Source organism: Mustela putorius, unplaced genomic scaffold (genome assembly GCF_011764305.1).
Source record: "Mustela putorius furo isolate JIRA1106 unplaced genomic scaffold, ASM1176430v1.1 tig00003901_pilon_pilon_pilon, whole genome shotgun sequence".
NCBI classification, from domain to species: domain Eukaryota; kingdom Metazoa; phylum Chordata; class Mammalia; order Carnivora; family Mustelidae; genus Mustela; species Mustela putorius.
In genome coordinates, this window is record NW_025422049.1 from 5,095,810 (window position 1) to 5,112,177 (window position 16,368).

Below are 16,368 nucleotides of genomic sequence, written 5' to 3' on the forward strand. Positions count from 1 at the left end.
TCTAGCACATAATAAATTCTCAATAATTGTTTCTATTTGCTGTTATCATGATTCTTTTTCTTTATTAAAATACTGAGTTTATTTTACATGTATATTTTTGTCTCCCCACCATTTCCATTTGTCTGACTACCACTACTACTATGTCCTATCATAACATTCCATACATACTTAAAACCAAGCAAAGGGTGGAGTTCTATCTTTAAAAACTAAACAGGCAGTTTGGACAACACATTCTTGGCAATGGAACTTGCCTATTTATCAGGCATGGTAGGGAAAGTTCTCACTCTGCATTATAAAAAGGACAGCCAGATATCAACTGTTACAGAAATGAAATACGATGGAAAATTTTAACAAACTGTTCAAACTATTTTCTTAAAGAGACTCCCTCTACTGCCAGAAAAAAAATATGGAATGCTTCATGAATTTGCATGTCATCCTTGTGCAGGGGCCATGCTGATCTCTATATTGTTCCAATTTTAGTATATGTGCCGCTGAAGTGAGCACCGTTATCATGATTCTTATTATTCTCCTGAAGGATCTTGTAGCATAAAGCATCTAGGTTTGTTTATCCACTCAGTAAATATTTATTTTACCCCTATGACATGCTAGACACTTTGCTAAGAGCTAGGGGTAAAGAATTTTGGGGAACTGTCTTCTCTTGGCCCAAGTTCTAAGAAATCAAAATATTAAAAGACTGCTTCAGAAGAAAATTTAGGGCTTTTCCTATCTGCCTGGAAGCATTTATGGCTTCATCTGACACTTGAGAAAGATTTTGTTTTTATGGTTTTTCTTAAATACCATGCTTTCTGCTGTTCAGGAGTTATTAAAAGTCATCAGCTCTGCATGGCATGCAATAGTCTTGTATTTTCACAGTATGTATTTGCCTGGTTCAGGCTGATCATATAGTTTATAGTTTTATGAGAAGATTTAGATTTATCTATAAGATACAAAGCTTTGGGGCACCTGGGTGGCTCAGTGGGTTAAGCCTCTGCCTTCGGCTCAGGTCGTGATCTCAGAGTCCTGGGATCGGGTCCCGCGTCTGGCTCTCTGCTCAGCAGAGGGCCTACTTCCCCCTCTCTGTCTACTTGTGATTTCTCTGTGTCTAATAAAAAAAAAAATCTTTAAAGATACAAATCTTTAATTCAAGGAAATATTAGAAAGAGCTTCCTCTTATAATTTGTTATTATTTTCTTATATTTAGTCATTCAATAAATATATATTGAACACCTAAAAAATAAAAAATAAAAAACTGTTATTGAAATTCTCAAATATTTTCTATATTTCTATCTATATTTGAAGTCCTCAAATATAGAAAGAATAATGCGATGAGTAACCATGTGACTATTGTTTGTTTAGTTTCAACAATTATCAGTGCAGAGTCACTTGTTTCATATGTATCTCCATCCACCCTCCCCCATTATTTTGGGTTTATTTTTTAAGATTATCTATCTATCTGAGCAAAAAGAGAGCGAGTGCACGCAGGGGGAGAGGGAGAGTGAAAGGGAGTGAAAAGGAGAGAATCCCAAGCAGAGCTTGATGTGGGGCTTAATCCCAGGGCCCTGAGATCATGACCTGAGCTGAAACCATGAATCAGATGCTTAACAAACTGAGCTACCCAGGCACCCCTGTTTTTTTTTTTTTTCTAAGATTTTATTTTTAAGAAATTTCCTCACCCAACATGAGGCTCGAACTCACCATCCCGAGATCAAGAGTTGCAGGCTCCACCAACTGAGCCAGCCAGGCACCCCTCCCCCACTATTTCAGAGTAACTGCCAGACCAATCACTTCATCTGTAACTAGTTCAGTGCATAGAAACTGTTGTCTTAATCACCTCTGCACTGCCTTAACCTGACATTCATTATTTCTAGCCTATATTCCCATGTAGAAAGGACTGTCTCCAGATCAAGAAAATTGAGATAGGCTTAAGAAAATCAGCTACTTAGAACCTCTTTTTCCAGTTCTGTAGTAGCTAAGGTAGAGGAAGGAAAGTTCAGAGCTTTTGATAACCTCTTGGATAACAGAATTCCAGCAAACATGGACAAATATGAAGCATTTTAATTACCAAGACAGGAGGTAAAAAATGTCTTGCTAATGAAATGGGCATAGAATGTTTTTTTTTCCCCCCAAAAGAACTTTAATTTAAAGGTAGAAATTGTGTTTTGTGTTTCAGTGGATGGCAATGCTTTTAAGCTATCTCAACTTCATTTATGTGGTTTAGAGCAAGGAACACAATTTCACTGTCTCAATTTTGCCTTTCGTCCCTTCTTTCAGTCTCTCTCAGAACTAGAGTAAATGGCTAATTCAGTTAGGGCAGGGGTCCTCAAACTTCAGTAAAGGGCCAGATAGTAAATATTTAGGCTTTGTGGGCTATTAAGTGCTCTGTTGTAACTGCTCAACTTATCATGCAGAAGCAGCCACAGACTCGGTAAGTTCCAATAAAATTCTATTAATAAATACTGAAATCTGAATTTCATATAATTTTCATGGGTCACAAATTAATCTTTTTTTGATTTCTAGTCAACTGTTTTAAAAATGTACAAACCACTCAGCTCTCAGATCATACAAAAACAGGAGATGAGCTAGATTTGTCCTGCAGGTGACAATTTGATGACCCTTGGATTCATGTTTCAGAAGAGATGGGGGAAATACCACATTCATTTAACAATTCACAAAACATTTTCACAAATATTATTTAATTTGATTTTTAGAACAACTCTATGAAGTAGATACTTTCATCTTCTCATTTTACAGATAAGAAAATTGAGGCTCAAAGATCAGTCTAAAGCTGTGGCTCTCAACCCTGGCTGCATGTTGGAGTTATCTGGGGGACTTTTAAAGAATATCAGCCTCCACCCCTAGACATTCCAATTTATTTGGTCTAATATATTTGGTCCATAGCTCTCAAGTGGGGCAATCTTGCTTCCCCTCTGCTAAAGGACATTTGCCAATGTCTAGAGATAATATTGGTTGTAATGACTGAGGGGAGGTGAACTGACATGTAGTAGGTAGAGTTCAGTGAGGTTTTGAAACATCCTACAATGCACAGAACAGCTCTTCACTGCAAAGAATTATCTGACCATAATGTCAGTAGTGCCAAAGTTGAGAAACCCTGGTCTTGGGCAAGGCCCAGCCATTGATCTGTATGAAAAGCTCACCAAGTGAGTTTCTGGGTGGTAGTCTGTTATCTATTCTCATCTGTGCTATGAAGGCTGTGTGAGAACTTGGATACTTCATATCAGCAGACAGTTCTGAATTTTCAAGAAAATATGATTCTAGCCCTTCACCGACAACTTTTTTTTCTTGAGCTGCTAATAAGATGCTAAATGGGTGGGTTTGAAGAAACCCCTCCTTTGTTTTATCTTGCCCACTCTATGGAGAGGTATTAAGGACAGGAAAGGCTTAGATAAGCCTTTCTTTGTTAACAGTAAGGTTTACAAGAAACAGAACTTATGGATTTACTTGAAAAGATCCTGCTCTAAAACAGGTGGAAATCTGATTGGTGTATGGAAGACCGCATGTCTTCCAGAAGGGTGACGCTAATTGGAACTTTCAAAGGGAAATTCACATGTGTGAAGGCCTGAGAGGTATGAGTCTGGAGAAGGAACATGTAGAAAATATAACTTTTTCCAGTTCAGGCTAATGAGGTGACATGGAGCCCAGGGAATGTTAGTGAAAGTTGATTAGGGCATACAGAAGTCTCTCAAGAGAGATACTAGAAAGATTTATAATGCAAGGATTCAAAACAGCTTAATGCAAAGGGAGAAAGAAAACATGGTGTGGGCCAGTGTTTCTCACAATGTCGTCCTTGAATCATTTACGAAACTACTATCTGGGTTATTTGTTTAAAATACAGAGTTTTCAGGCCCCATCAAGATCTTTTGAATCACGACCAATGTGGGGGCCCCAGAATCTGCATGTGTAGCAGGCTTTCTAAATGGTTTTATTTTTTTCCTCTTTTGTGTGTTTCTTATGTATACTGAAGTTTAAGATGCTCTGGTATAAGCAGAACTTTGGTTTTAAATGGAGGATGGTTAAGATGACAGTGTAGTTTGAAATAGAGATTTCCCTTGCCTTAGGGAAGACTATTTTCCCAAGAAGTTGTGTTAATAGAGGTTTTCTACATTTACATTCATTGTAATTGTACCAGTGGGACTCCTTATTACTCAAAGGAGGCCAATGATTTAGACTTTCATAGTGAATGTTCACATTCAACCGATATTTTAAAACATCTGGGGGTTCTTGAACCTCTGTATTGTATACCTGAAACTGATATAACACTATATGTTAACTAACTGGAACTAAAATAAAAACTTTAAAAAGTGGGGGGATCTAATCTGTTATTATCAATGTTAGTCAGCTGTCTAAAACAAAATGTGGGCATCTAAAATATCCACTCTATACCTATTTCTATGATCCTTTTTATAAAAAAAGATTTTATTTATTTATTTGAGAGCATGAGAGGGGGAAGTTTAGAGGGAGATGCAGACTCCCCGCAGAGCTGGGAGCCCGATGCGGGACTCGATCCTGGGACTCTGGGATCATGACCTGAGCCGAAGGCATTGGCTTAACCAACTGAGTCACTCAGGTGCCCCCTATTTCTGTGATCCTTTAGCACTTTGCCTTTCACAAAAACATTTTGTTTCAATTTTAAGCTTAGAAAATAGAGCAAATTAGGTTTAATTAAATTTGACAACCATGATAACATGCTTGTTATGATTATATAAATGAGATTTTTGTGGCTTCCATATCTGTTGCATCTCATGTTCAAACAAAGATCTCACATTGGAGCAGAAATATGCTGATTAGATGAATGACATTAAGTACAAAATTGTATTGTGCTGGGAGCATTTGAATTTTACACAAAGAGCAGTCTCAGAGTCTGATTATCCAAGTCTCTGATTGCTTTGTCATTCACAGTTTTGATAAATGGTTTAATCATTTAATGAATTGATAATTTGCTATTGAGTCAACAAAATATCAAGTTGCAAACCTTACTTATGAAAATCTGAAGTCTAGTTGGATGTTCATCCGTTGCATTATTTAATAGTGTATGTATAATTGTTCTAATTTTTTCTACTGTCCTTAATCACTTCCACTTGATTTGATAAGGCTCTCACAGGCTCTCTGTAAGATTTTCATTTTGACAGGATGATGATAATACATGGCACACTGAGAATTACAGTAACTCGAATAGAGGAGAATAATGGCTTTATAGTGTGGAAATGTGGAGCCCCTATTTAGAAAATGAGATTGGTGGATAAATGAAATGCATTCCCAGCTTATTTCCAAATTATCTGTTCAATGAGGCCCATGTCAATCCACAGTGTTTTCAGCGTAAAGGAGTCCAGAAGAGAATAGGATTTCAGAACTAAAGACTGTTAGAGCTGGAAAGAACTTAGGATTTCTCAAGCTCAGATATCTAAAAGGGCCAGACATTTAACACAAATGAGTGATGTGCAGCAAACTGCAATATAAGTGGGGGCCCCCTCCCTTTGTTGATTGTGGAAATGTGGACTCAGTGAATATAAATATTCTGATTTTTCAAGAGGTTCCCAAATCTTTCATCCTCCTACTGTGTTGCTCCCAGGACCTGAGACCCCTCCACTTAGTCACAGGTGGTTGAACCAGGGACAAATGCCTGTCTTTGAGGGATGCTGCTTACCCGTAATCTGGCAGTCAACTCTTGTGGCCTAGGCTTAAGACAAACAGGTGGGACAGATTATTACTTCAGGAAGTCTGATTCATGACACAAAGGATATTTACCAGTTGGTAGCAGAGCAGAAAGAAGTAGACAGAGAAACAAGAGCCAAGTCATATTAATTGCAGAGCTCTTGACACAAGGTCATGTACTTCCACAACTGAGGTCTTTAGAATCTAAACCCACCCACCATCTAGGTCCCCAAGTTAGGTAGGGTGTTTTATTTTAACAGTGATCTAAGCCAAAGGGAAATGGACATACTGTATTTGGAAATGTGTTTGTGCAACATCGGGTTAACTGGGGATAAGAACCATTCTATGAATTAAATGAGAACATGTGAGAGAGACTGCATTAGTACCCATCACATAGTAGGTATTTAGTCTACCTTCCTGGCTCCCTTCTTCTCTCCTCCCCTACTACCTATGTATTGATATGTTGCTGGCCTCAGTCAAGGGAATAATACCAGTATCTATAACTCAGACCAATGATGGATAGTGTTTTCATATTTGTGTCTATAACTCATATTTTTCCAGACTCAGGTCTTGGTGGGAATTAATAAAAGACCCTGACCCTGGCTGCCTGTATCTGTCAGAAGATGCTCTAGAGATTTTCAGTAGGAACGGATTTAAGAAAATTAGATTAAAACTAAAAATATTTGGAAGGATTGGAAGACTGTGCTCTAGGTTAGGCCGGAAGGAATGGCTCCCAGAATCTTATAGAGCTGATCCACAAGTTGGCTACTACCTTTGATACCACCACTGGAAGGCTCAGTTCAAGCACCATGGATATGGCCTGGGGGACAGAAGCAGGAATTAGGAAATTCCTCTGTCACTGATGGGAACTGCCTCTTGACACCAAGAAGCTAGAGACTAGATGCTGGTACACTGCTATAGACCATTCTCGTGACTATCACAGTAAAGGAGCCCAAAAGGCAAGGAAGATGGCCTTTGGCTTCACTTCTATTTTCTAAATCTCACATAAAATGCACATAATTGGTAGAAGCTATTTCACACCCAGAATTCTAGCTAGAAAAGTCTGTGAAATATTTAATGCAATCCCTATCAAAATACCAACAGCAGTTTTTTCACAGAGCTAGAACAAACAATCCTAAAATTTGTATGGAGCCACAAAAGACCTCAACTACGCAAAGCACTCCTGAAAAATAAAAACAAAACTGGAGGCATCACAATTCTGGACTTCAAGTTGTATAACAAAGGTGTAGTAACCAAAAGAGTATGGTACTGGGACAAAGATAGACACATAGTTCTGTGGAACAGAATGGAAAATGCAGAAACAAACCCACACTTATATGGTTGATTAACCTTTGGTAATGGAGGCAAGAATATGCAATGGGAAAAAGTCTCTTCAACACATAGTGTTGGGAAAACTGGATAGCAACATGCAGAAGAATGAAACTGGACTGCTTTCTTACACCATACACAAAAATAAACTCAAAATGAATTAAAGACATAAATTTGAGATCTGGAACCATAAAAATCCTAGAAGAGAGAACAGGCAGTAGTTTCTCTGACATCAGTCATAGCGTCTTTCTAGATATGTCTCTTGAGGTAAAGGAAACAAAAGAAAAATAAACAATGGGGACTACAACAAAATACTTCTGCACAACAAAGGAAACAACCAACAAAACTAAAAGACAACCTATTGAATGGGAGAATATATTTGCAAATGACATATCCAGTAAAGGGTTAGTATCCAAAATATATAAAGAACATATACAACTCTATACCAAAGAAAACCAAATAATCCAATTAATTAGGCAGAAGACATGAACAAACATTTCTCCAAAGAAGACATACAGGTGGCCTGCAGACACATGAAAAGATACTAAAGATCACGCATCATCAGGAAAATACAAATCAAAACCATAATGAGCTATCACCTCACATCTTTCAGAATGGCTAAAATAAAAACTCAAGAAACAAAAAATGTTGGTGAGGATGTGGAGAAAAAGGAACCCTTATGCACTATTGGTGGGAATGCAAACTGGTGGAGCCACTGTGGAAGACAGTATGGAGGTTCCTCAAAAAATTAAAAATAGATCTATCCTATGATCCAATAATTGCATTACTGGGTATTTACCCAAAGAATATGAGAACACTAATTTGAAGTGTTAATGAAAAAACTAATTCTGTTTATTGCAGCATTATTTACAATGGCCAAACTATGGAAGCAGCCCAAGTGTTCATCAGTAGATGAATGGATAAAGAAGATGTGGTATATATATAATATATATTATAGGAACACCTGGGTTGCTCAGTAGGTTAAGCCTCTGCCTTTGGCTCAGGTCATGAACTCAGGGTTCTGGGATTGAGCCCTGCATCGGGCTTTCTGCTCAACAGGGAGCCTGCTTCCCTCCTCTCTCTGCCTGCCTCTCTGCCGACTTGTGATCTCTCTCTCTGTCAAATAAAGACATAAAATCTTAAAAAAAAAATATATATATATATTATATTACTCAGCCATAAAAAAGAATAAAATTGGGGTGCCTGGGTGGCTCAGTTGGTTAAGCATCTGCCTTTGGCTCAGATCCTGACCCCAGGGTCCTGGGATGGAGCCCCCGTGTCAGACTCCCTGCTCAGTATGGAGTCTGCTTTTCCTCTCCCTTTGCCCCTCCCTCTCTTCATCTTCCCTGCTCTCTCTCAAATAAATAAATAAAAGCTTTTATATCAAATAAATAAATAAAATAAATAAGTAAATAAATAAAAGCTTTTATTTATTTGAGAGAGAGCAAGAGAGATAGACAGCAAGAGAGAACACAAGCCAGGAGAGAGGGAGAAACAGGCTTCCCACTGAGCAGGGAGCCACATGATCAGGGATCATGACCTGAGCTGAAGGCAGAACCTTAATGACTGAGCCACCCAGGTGCTCCATAAATAAATAGGATCTGTAAAAAGAGAATGAAATCTTGCCGTTTGCAACAACAAGGATGGATCTGGAGAATATAATGCTAAGCAAAATAAGCCAGTCAGAGAAAGACGCATACCATATGTGGAATTTAAGAAATAAAACAAAGGAAAACCAAAGAGACAAACCAAAAAGCAGACTCTTAGCTATAGAGAGCAAACATGGTTATCAGAGGGGAGGTGGGTGGGGGATGGGTGAACTAGGTGGAGATTAAGAGTACATGCATCTTTTTTTGCCGGGGGTGGTGGTGGTGGTGGTGGTGGTGGTGGTGCGGGGGGCGGTGGTGGTGTAAGTGTAACTTTACTTATTTTTTTGACAGTGTTATTATATTAGTTTCAGGTGTATAATACAGTGATTCAACAATTCCATGTATCAACTGGTGAAGAGTATACTTACCTTGAGCATTGAGTAATATATGGAGCTGTTAATCACTATATTGTACACCTGAACTAATATAACACTGTTAACTACATTGGAATTGAAGTTTAAAAAAAGGAAAAAATAACTAGTAGGAAAATAAGAAACTTTATAGTGAAAAAAAGTCTATGAAATGTAGTTTCAGTTTTCCAGTCTTTGCACAGAAGGCCCAGAAGGCACACTAGAAGCCAGTGGGAATAAAGGATGAATTAGGCAACTGAGGATTTTGGAGGGGAGGGGGTAGGGGGATGGGTGAGCTTGGTGGTGGGAGTTATGGAAGGCACATATTGCATGGAGCACTGGGTGTGGTGCATTAACAATGAATGCTGGAACACTGAAAAAAAATAAAACGAAATGGAGGAAAAAAAGGATGAATGAGCCAATCCACAGTGACTACGCTGTCCTACCATATTAGCTAGTGAAGGCTGTCAGAATCCCCTTGTACTGGGCCTGTCATCCTGTATCATCTAAATTTTAAGCTGCTGTAAATCCCAATCATGTTGGTAATTTTGATAAAACACTGAGGTTCTGTATTTTCTGCAGGGATGAGGGTGGGCTGGGGAGGGCTGTCCGAATGCCACTCTTGTGGTCACTGGGGACTTTCTCAGTTCAGTTAAGGTCTCCTGGGTACAGTTTCACAGGTCTTTACTTTTGTGCTTCTTGAGACAGTGGAGACCAACTGAAAAATACATTTCTTTGTTAGCCTTGCAAGGCTGTGACCCTGCATTTTATGAGATTAAAGTTTTGGATTCCACTTACAGCTTTTTAAAAACTGTTCTATACTTGCTTCTTGGTTTTATTTTCTTCATGGAAGTCTTTAGTATGCTCTGGGGTTTGAGATAATGCTTTCAGTGTATTTAAACATGAGAAGGGGCAGGAATTATTATATCTGTGTTTCAAGACATTATCTCTGGCAGGACTATAGTGCTAGCACGTGTCCTTATGGATATAGTGCCCATCTATCAGGGTATGTATCAGTCAAGGTCCCAGCTAGGAATAGTTGGCACAATTTGAGTAATTTGACAAGAATTTAATTAAAGATACAGGAAGGTTTAGGGAATCAGCAAAAGAGAGTTCAGGACTTCAGGGCTAGAGACAGTGGATGAGTGATTACATCTGCTGCCTAAAAGGGTAAGTAGAGGAAGCTGTAAGTGGTCACCAGACTGTGAGGAGGGTAGCTATGTGGAAAGATCCTCTTAATGGCAGCTTGTGGCCTTCCTTAGTTCCCACAGGGAGAGAGCTGGGGGAATAATACTCTTTCACCATCCTCTAAACTCCTACTGGTGCTCTCCATTGGCCAAACCCAAACAGAAGTCAGAAGGCAAAGAAGCCCATTGACTAGGTCCATACAGGTCAGTTTTCTGAGGCACAGAGCATGGTAAAGTAGGTTAGAGATGGAGTTGATGGGCAAATGGGAGCCATCCAGCACAGGTGGGATGGAAGCCATTGTCCGAGTGAGCCTCATAGAAGTGACACAGCCCTGGAGGCCCACATTCTTTCCCTTGGCTCCAAATTTGTACCTTTGCATCTTTGAGAAGGTTCACTTCCCTTACTCCTATGTCTACTGATGTGAGTTTGTAAGCATGTGAGTGTATACATCAGTTGTGTCAGACAACATGGGTGTCCTTTTTTGTGAAATGTCCAGCTGCTACAAGGGAAGAGATGAATTGATGGAACAGAATAAGAAGCCTAGAAACAGACACTATCATAAATCAGTGCTTAATGGCCACTTAAGAAGGTGACAAAAAAAAGTTAAGGAGAAATTTTCATTTCTTCTAGTTAGTGATTGTACCACCATTATTCAATAAAGTTATAGTCTGACCTCACACTTCAAAATAAATTTCATATGGATTAAATAGTTAAAATATAAATAACGAAACCAGAGATCTAGAGGAAAAAATATAAATTTAATTTAGGAGAAGGGAAGGCCTTTTAAAACGTGGCACCAAAGTCAGAAACCATAAGGGAAAGGATAGACTTGAATGTATAAAAATCAAACTTCTGTATGCCAAACAAATAGAAAGACAATGATGGGGCGCCTGGGTGGCTCAGTGGGTTAAGCCTCTGCCTTCGGCTCAGGTCATGATCCCAGGGTCCTGGGATGGAGCCCCACATCGGGCTCTCTGCTCAGCAGGGAGCCTGCTTCCCCCTCTCTCTCTGCCTGCTGCTCTGCCTACTTGTGATCTCTGTCTGTCAAATAAATAAATAAAATATTAAAAAAAAGAAAGAATGACATGCTGAGAAAACTTGTGACATATGACAAGTTTATGGTTAACCCATAAAGTGTTTATAAATCAATAAAGAAGATAAGCATTCTAAAAAGAAAAAAAAATAAAACCAGACAAGAGACAAGGACAGGCAATTTACAAAGGAAGAAATACATCCAACCAATGAAAAAATGAAAACAGTTCAAATTCACTGATAATAAAACATGAAAATGAAAAAAAACCACCACACCATTTCACAGTCCCCCCCCTTTTTTTGTCTGTCAATGGCAAAGAATAAAAGTAACAATAATACCCAGTGTTGACTGGGGCGTGAGGAAATAAACACTTTCAAATACAGCTGTTGGGAAAATAAATTGGTGTAATCTTTCTGGAGGGTAATTTGGCATTATGTTTCAGAAATATTACATGTGCATGCTCTTTAACTGAATTGTCACAATCTTAGGAATTGATCCTAAGGAAATAATCAGATATGTTATTTGTAAGGAAACTCCTACAACATAATTTTACAATGTTGAAAATTTAGAAGCTGTCTGAATGCTTTAACAATATGGAATTGGCAATTATGATACATCTATAAGTGAATCACAGTGCATCCTTATGTTGGAATACTATTTGGCCATTAAAAATAATGTTTTACAGGGTCTTCTGAGTGGCTCAGTCATTAAGAATCTGCTTTCGCCTGGGGTCATGGTCCCAGGGTCCTGGGATCGAGCCCTGCATCCGGCTGCCTGCTCTGGGGGAAGCCTGCTTCTCCCTCTCCCACTTCCCCTGCTTGTGTTCCCTCTCTTGCTATCTCTCTCTCTGTGTCAAATTAAAAAAAAAATGTTCTATAAGAATGACATGGAATATGCACATGATATGCCACTAAGTGGAAAAAGCAGGCATTGAATTTATGTGTAATGAGTGACAATATTTTATTATTCATAGAAAGACAGGAGAGAAATAAAATATAAATGAGGGTTGTTTCTGGGTGGTAAGATTGTGGATGATTTTAATGTTTGTGCCTTTCATATCTTTATTCCCAATTTTTTTTGCATTAAGGAAGTATTCTCTAGGAAATAAAATTAGAAATCACAATTCCAGTGTAAACTCTGTTGGTTTGTCCTTTTGTCTATAAAGGCAACTGACTGAGGGTAAATAATTTTTGTTAGTAGTGGTCTTGGGCCAAGTCCAAGTCCCCTTAGGTCTATGCTAAACTTCTACAAACAATAACAAGGGTGGATCAGATTGTGGGGTAGTTTAAATGGGAAAGTTGCTGGGAAACTCACCTTACTCCATTCTGCAACACAAAGACAAGTGCTTCCCCTGACACTTGCTTTTCAACCTTCAGTGGCCACTGAATGTCACTGTGGTTCCAAGGAAATGCAGTGACAATAAGACTTTTTGGCCCTGGTAATGACTATGGAGATTGGGGCAGGAAAAATAAATAGGCCAAGCAGCTCCAGAATTCTCTAGAGGCCTGCACAATGCCTGCAGCCTCCTATTTCTACTAACAGTACATTGGAGTTGATAAATGACAATGAGAACAAAGTGTTTGAGTCAACACTTCCAACCTCTTAGATTTTCTAAGTCCCATGTAGTAAGAACAAAAGCCCCAGGTTGTGATCCTGGTTCTACCAAACCCTGTCCTGATTCCTTCAGTGGACAGATGGGGAAACTGAGTTTAGAGATGGAGAACATCCTCAGGAGACTGAAAGGGGTTCTCCAATAGTCAGACTAAACATCTGTTTAGGGTACCAGCAAAAAGCAAATGGACCAACTAGTGATGACTTTCCTGGAGGCAGAGGCCATGTAGCATTTCTCTCCATACACTGGTGTGCAGTACAGGGTCTGGCACATAGTAGGTGCTCAGGAAAGCTGGAATGGCATGCCTGACTACTACTCCTTCAATCTGGATTAGGTACCCCTCCCTAGTGATGTTGTGGTACTTGTTCTTACTTCTATCATAACACATATGGTACTGAGTTACAATGATCCATTTACATGTTGGTTGGTGGCTTGAGGCTAGGGACTGTTTATTTTGATATAGTCCTCTGCACTTAGTGCAAAAGACAAAAGATGTTTTTTATAATCCCTCCCTGCCCTCCCCCACCCACCATCCACCCAAGGTGGTGGATCATGGTAACTAGAAAATCCTTCCCCCCTGCCCCTCAAATGGGCTCAGTTACAAGTTTGGAGAAACGAGAATTGGTTTAGGGGTAGGAATAAGAGGTTCAGGCGTTGAAAAGGTTAGTGAAGCTGGGCCGCTCTAATTGGATGATGAAAAGAATATCCCATTGATGGGATGGTTGGAGAGAGACTGAGACTGGGACACAGGTCAAAAGGGGACCAACAAAGTGTATGAGGTAAATGTTTCCTCTATGGCCCTAGGATATCTTCAGTGTAATCTTCAGTGCTTTGTCAACAGTTTTTTGGGGGGTGTGTGTTTGTGAAGAAGTATCAATATTGGTGGGCAAAAACAGATGCTGTCCCCCGGAAACAACTAATTTATGCATTACAATAGACCAACACACATGCTTCTCACTTCCATGCCCTTTCCAGGAGAGCTGGTTTGTCTTATTCACATAGGTCTGCTCTTATTGGCTGTCCTGATGTCCCAGAGCCTCAGAGAACCAATATGACTCTGCATAAAGTCAACCCCAAATGCACACACAGTGATTACCTCTGCGGTACTGACACCTTACCCTCTTTTTTATTTTTGTTTTCTTACTGAGGTGTAATTTGCACAACATTTTATTAGTTTCAGGTATACAATGCAATAATTTGGTATTTGTGTATAGTGCAAAATGAGCACCACTGTAAGTCCAGTTAATAATCATTACCATATATAGTCACGAAAATTTTTTCTATTAACCTTGATCACCAATCTGTACATTACATCCTTAAGACTTATTCACTTTATTTTAAATTTGTTATTATAATTTTTAGAAGTTAAAGTACTGTTGGTTTATATTAGTTTCAGGTGTATAACATAGTGATTCTACATTTATATGCATTATACAATGCTCACCATTAAGTCTAGTTGCCATCTGTCACCATACAAAGTTATTACAATATTATTGACTATATTCCCTATACTGTGATTTCCATCCCCATAACATATTTATTTTGTAACTGGAAGCTTGTGTCTCTTAAACCCCTTCACCCATTTCATCCCCTCTTCCCTCTGGCAACCACTAGTTCTCTGTATTTTTGAGTCTGTTTCTATTTTCTTTTGTACCTTTGTTTCATTTTAAAAATTCCACATATAAGTAAAATCAGCCAATATTTATTTTTTTCTATCTGATTTCTTTCACTGACCATAATACCCTCTAGGTCCATCCATCATCTTGTCACAAATGGCAAGATTTCATTCTTTTGGCTAAAGGCCATTATTCCATTGTGTGTGTGTGTATATATATCCCACATCTTTTTTGTCCATTCATCTATTGATGGATACTTATGTTGCTTCCTTATCTTAGTTATTGTATATAATGATACAAAGCCAGACAAAGACACCACACAAAAATTATAGGCCTATATCCCTGTTGAACATAGATACAAAATCCCCCCTAAATATTAGCAAACCAAATTCGACTTATACATTACTGGAAATTGTACTTTTTGATACTTTTCCATACATTTCACCTACCCCTCCCATTCCCAACCTCAGGCAACCACCATTCTGTTCTCTATATTGATGACTTGGCTTTTTGTTTGTGTTGTTGTTGTTTTAGATTCCACATATGAGATCATACAGCATTTATTTTTTTCTGTCTTACTTAGCATAATGCCCTCCATCCATGTTGTCATAAATGGCAAGATGTCATTCTTTTTTATGGTTAAATAATATTCCGTTGCATATATATACACCATATTTTCATTATCCGTTGATGGACACTTGGGCTGCTTCCACATTTTGGCTATTGTGAACAATGCTGGAATAAACATAGGGATGCATGTATCTTTTTGAATTAGCATTTTTGTTTTCTTTGGATAAATACTCAGCAGTGAAATTGCTGTATTGTATGGTAGTTCTATTTTTAACCTTTTGAGGACTCTCCATACTGTTTTCTAGAGTGGCTGCACCAGTTTGCATTCTCATCAACAGTGCATGAGGCTTCCCTTTTCTCTACATCCTCACCAACACTTGTTATTTCTTGTCTTTTTTTAAAAGATTTTTTTAAAAATTTATTTGACAGACAGAGATCACAAATAGGCAGAGAGGCAGGCAGAGAGAGAGGAGGAAGCAGGCTCCCTGCTGAGCAGAGAGCCCAAAGCGGGGTTCAATCCCAGGACCCTGGGATCATGACCTGAGCGGAAGGCAGAGGCTTTAACCCACTGAGCCACCCAGGCGCCCCATTATTTCTTGTCCTTTAAAAAATATTTTATTTATTTATTAGAGAGAGAGAGAGATCATGCATGAGCAGGGAGAGGAGCAGAGGGAGAATCAGACTCCCTGCCCAGCAGGGAACCTGATGTGGGGCTCCATCCCAAGACCCTGGGATCACAACCTGAGCTGAAGGTAGATGCTTAACTGACTGAGCCAACCAGGCCAGGTGCCCCTTGTCTTTTTGATAATAACCATTCCAACAGGTGTGAGGTGATGTCTCATTGTGGGTTTGAATTGCATTTCCTTGATAACTAGTAATGTTGAACATTTTTTTTAATGCACCTGTTGACTATTTGTGTATTTCCTTTGGAAAACTGTCTGTTCAGGTCCTTTGCCCATTTTTAAATTGGGTTATCTATTTTTTGCTATTCAGTGTATGAGTTTTTTATATATTTTAAACATTAACACCTTATCAGATATGTAATTTGCATATAGCCAGTTACCTTACTCATTAGTCATTGCTTTATGGGCAAAGAAAAGGGGAGGATAGAGATTTACCCTGAACTGTGGGTCCCATTATTCCCTTCCCTGGACACTCTCTTTTCTGTTCTCCAGATTATCCTGTTTCCAATCTGAACCACCTCTCTTGCATCCTCTCTCTCATTCTCTTAGAGACTTATTCTCTGTTGTTTCCAGGCCACATCTCTTTCTGAGGCTGAGTGTCTTGTAACCATCCTTGACTTCTCTCTTTCTCTTCGTCTTCATCCAACTCATCAGCAAATCCTTTGGCT

At 38.9% G+C, this 16,368-nt stretch overlaps 1 non-coding gene across 1 annotated transcript; it reads right to left on the bottom strand.

Moving 5' to 3' along the window:
* Positions 1-400: 400 nt before the first annotated feature.
* LOC123388567 lies at positions 401-504 on the bottom strand. Its single transcript, XR_006603043.1, has one exon. It is a non-coding gene; the product is annotated as a U6 spliceosomal RNA (small nuclear RNA).
* Positions 505-16,368: the final 15,864 nt, after the last annotated feature.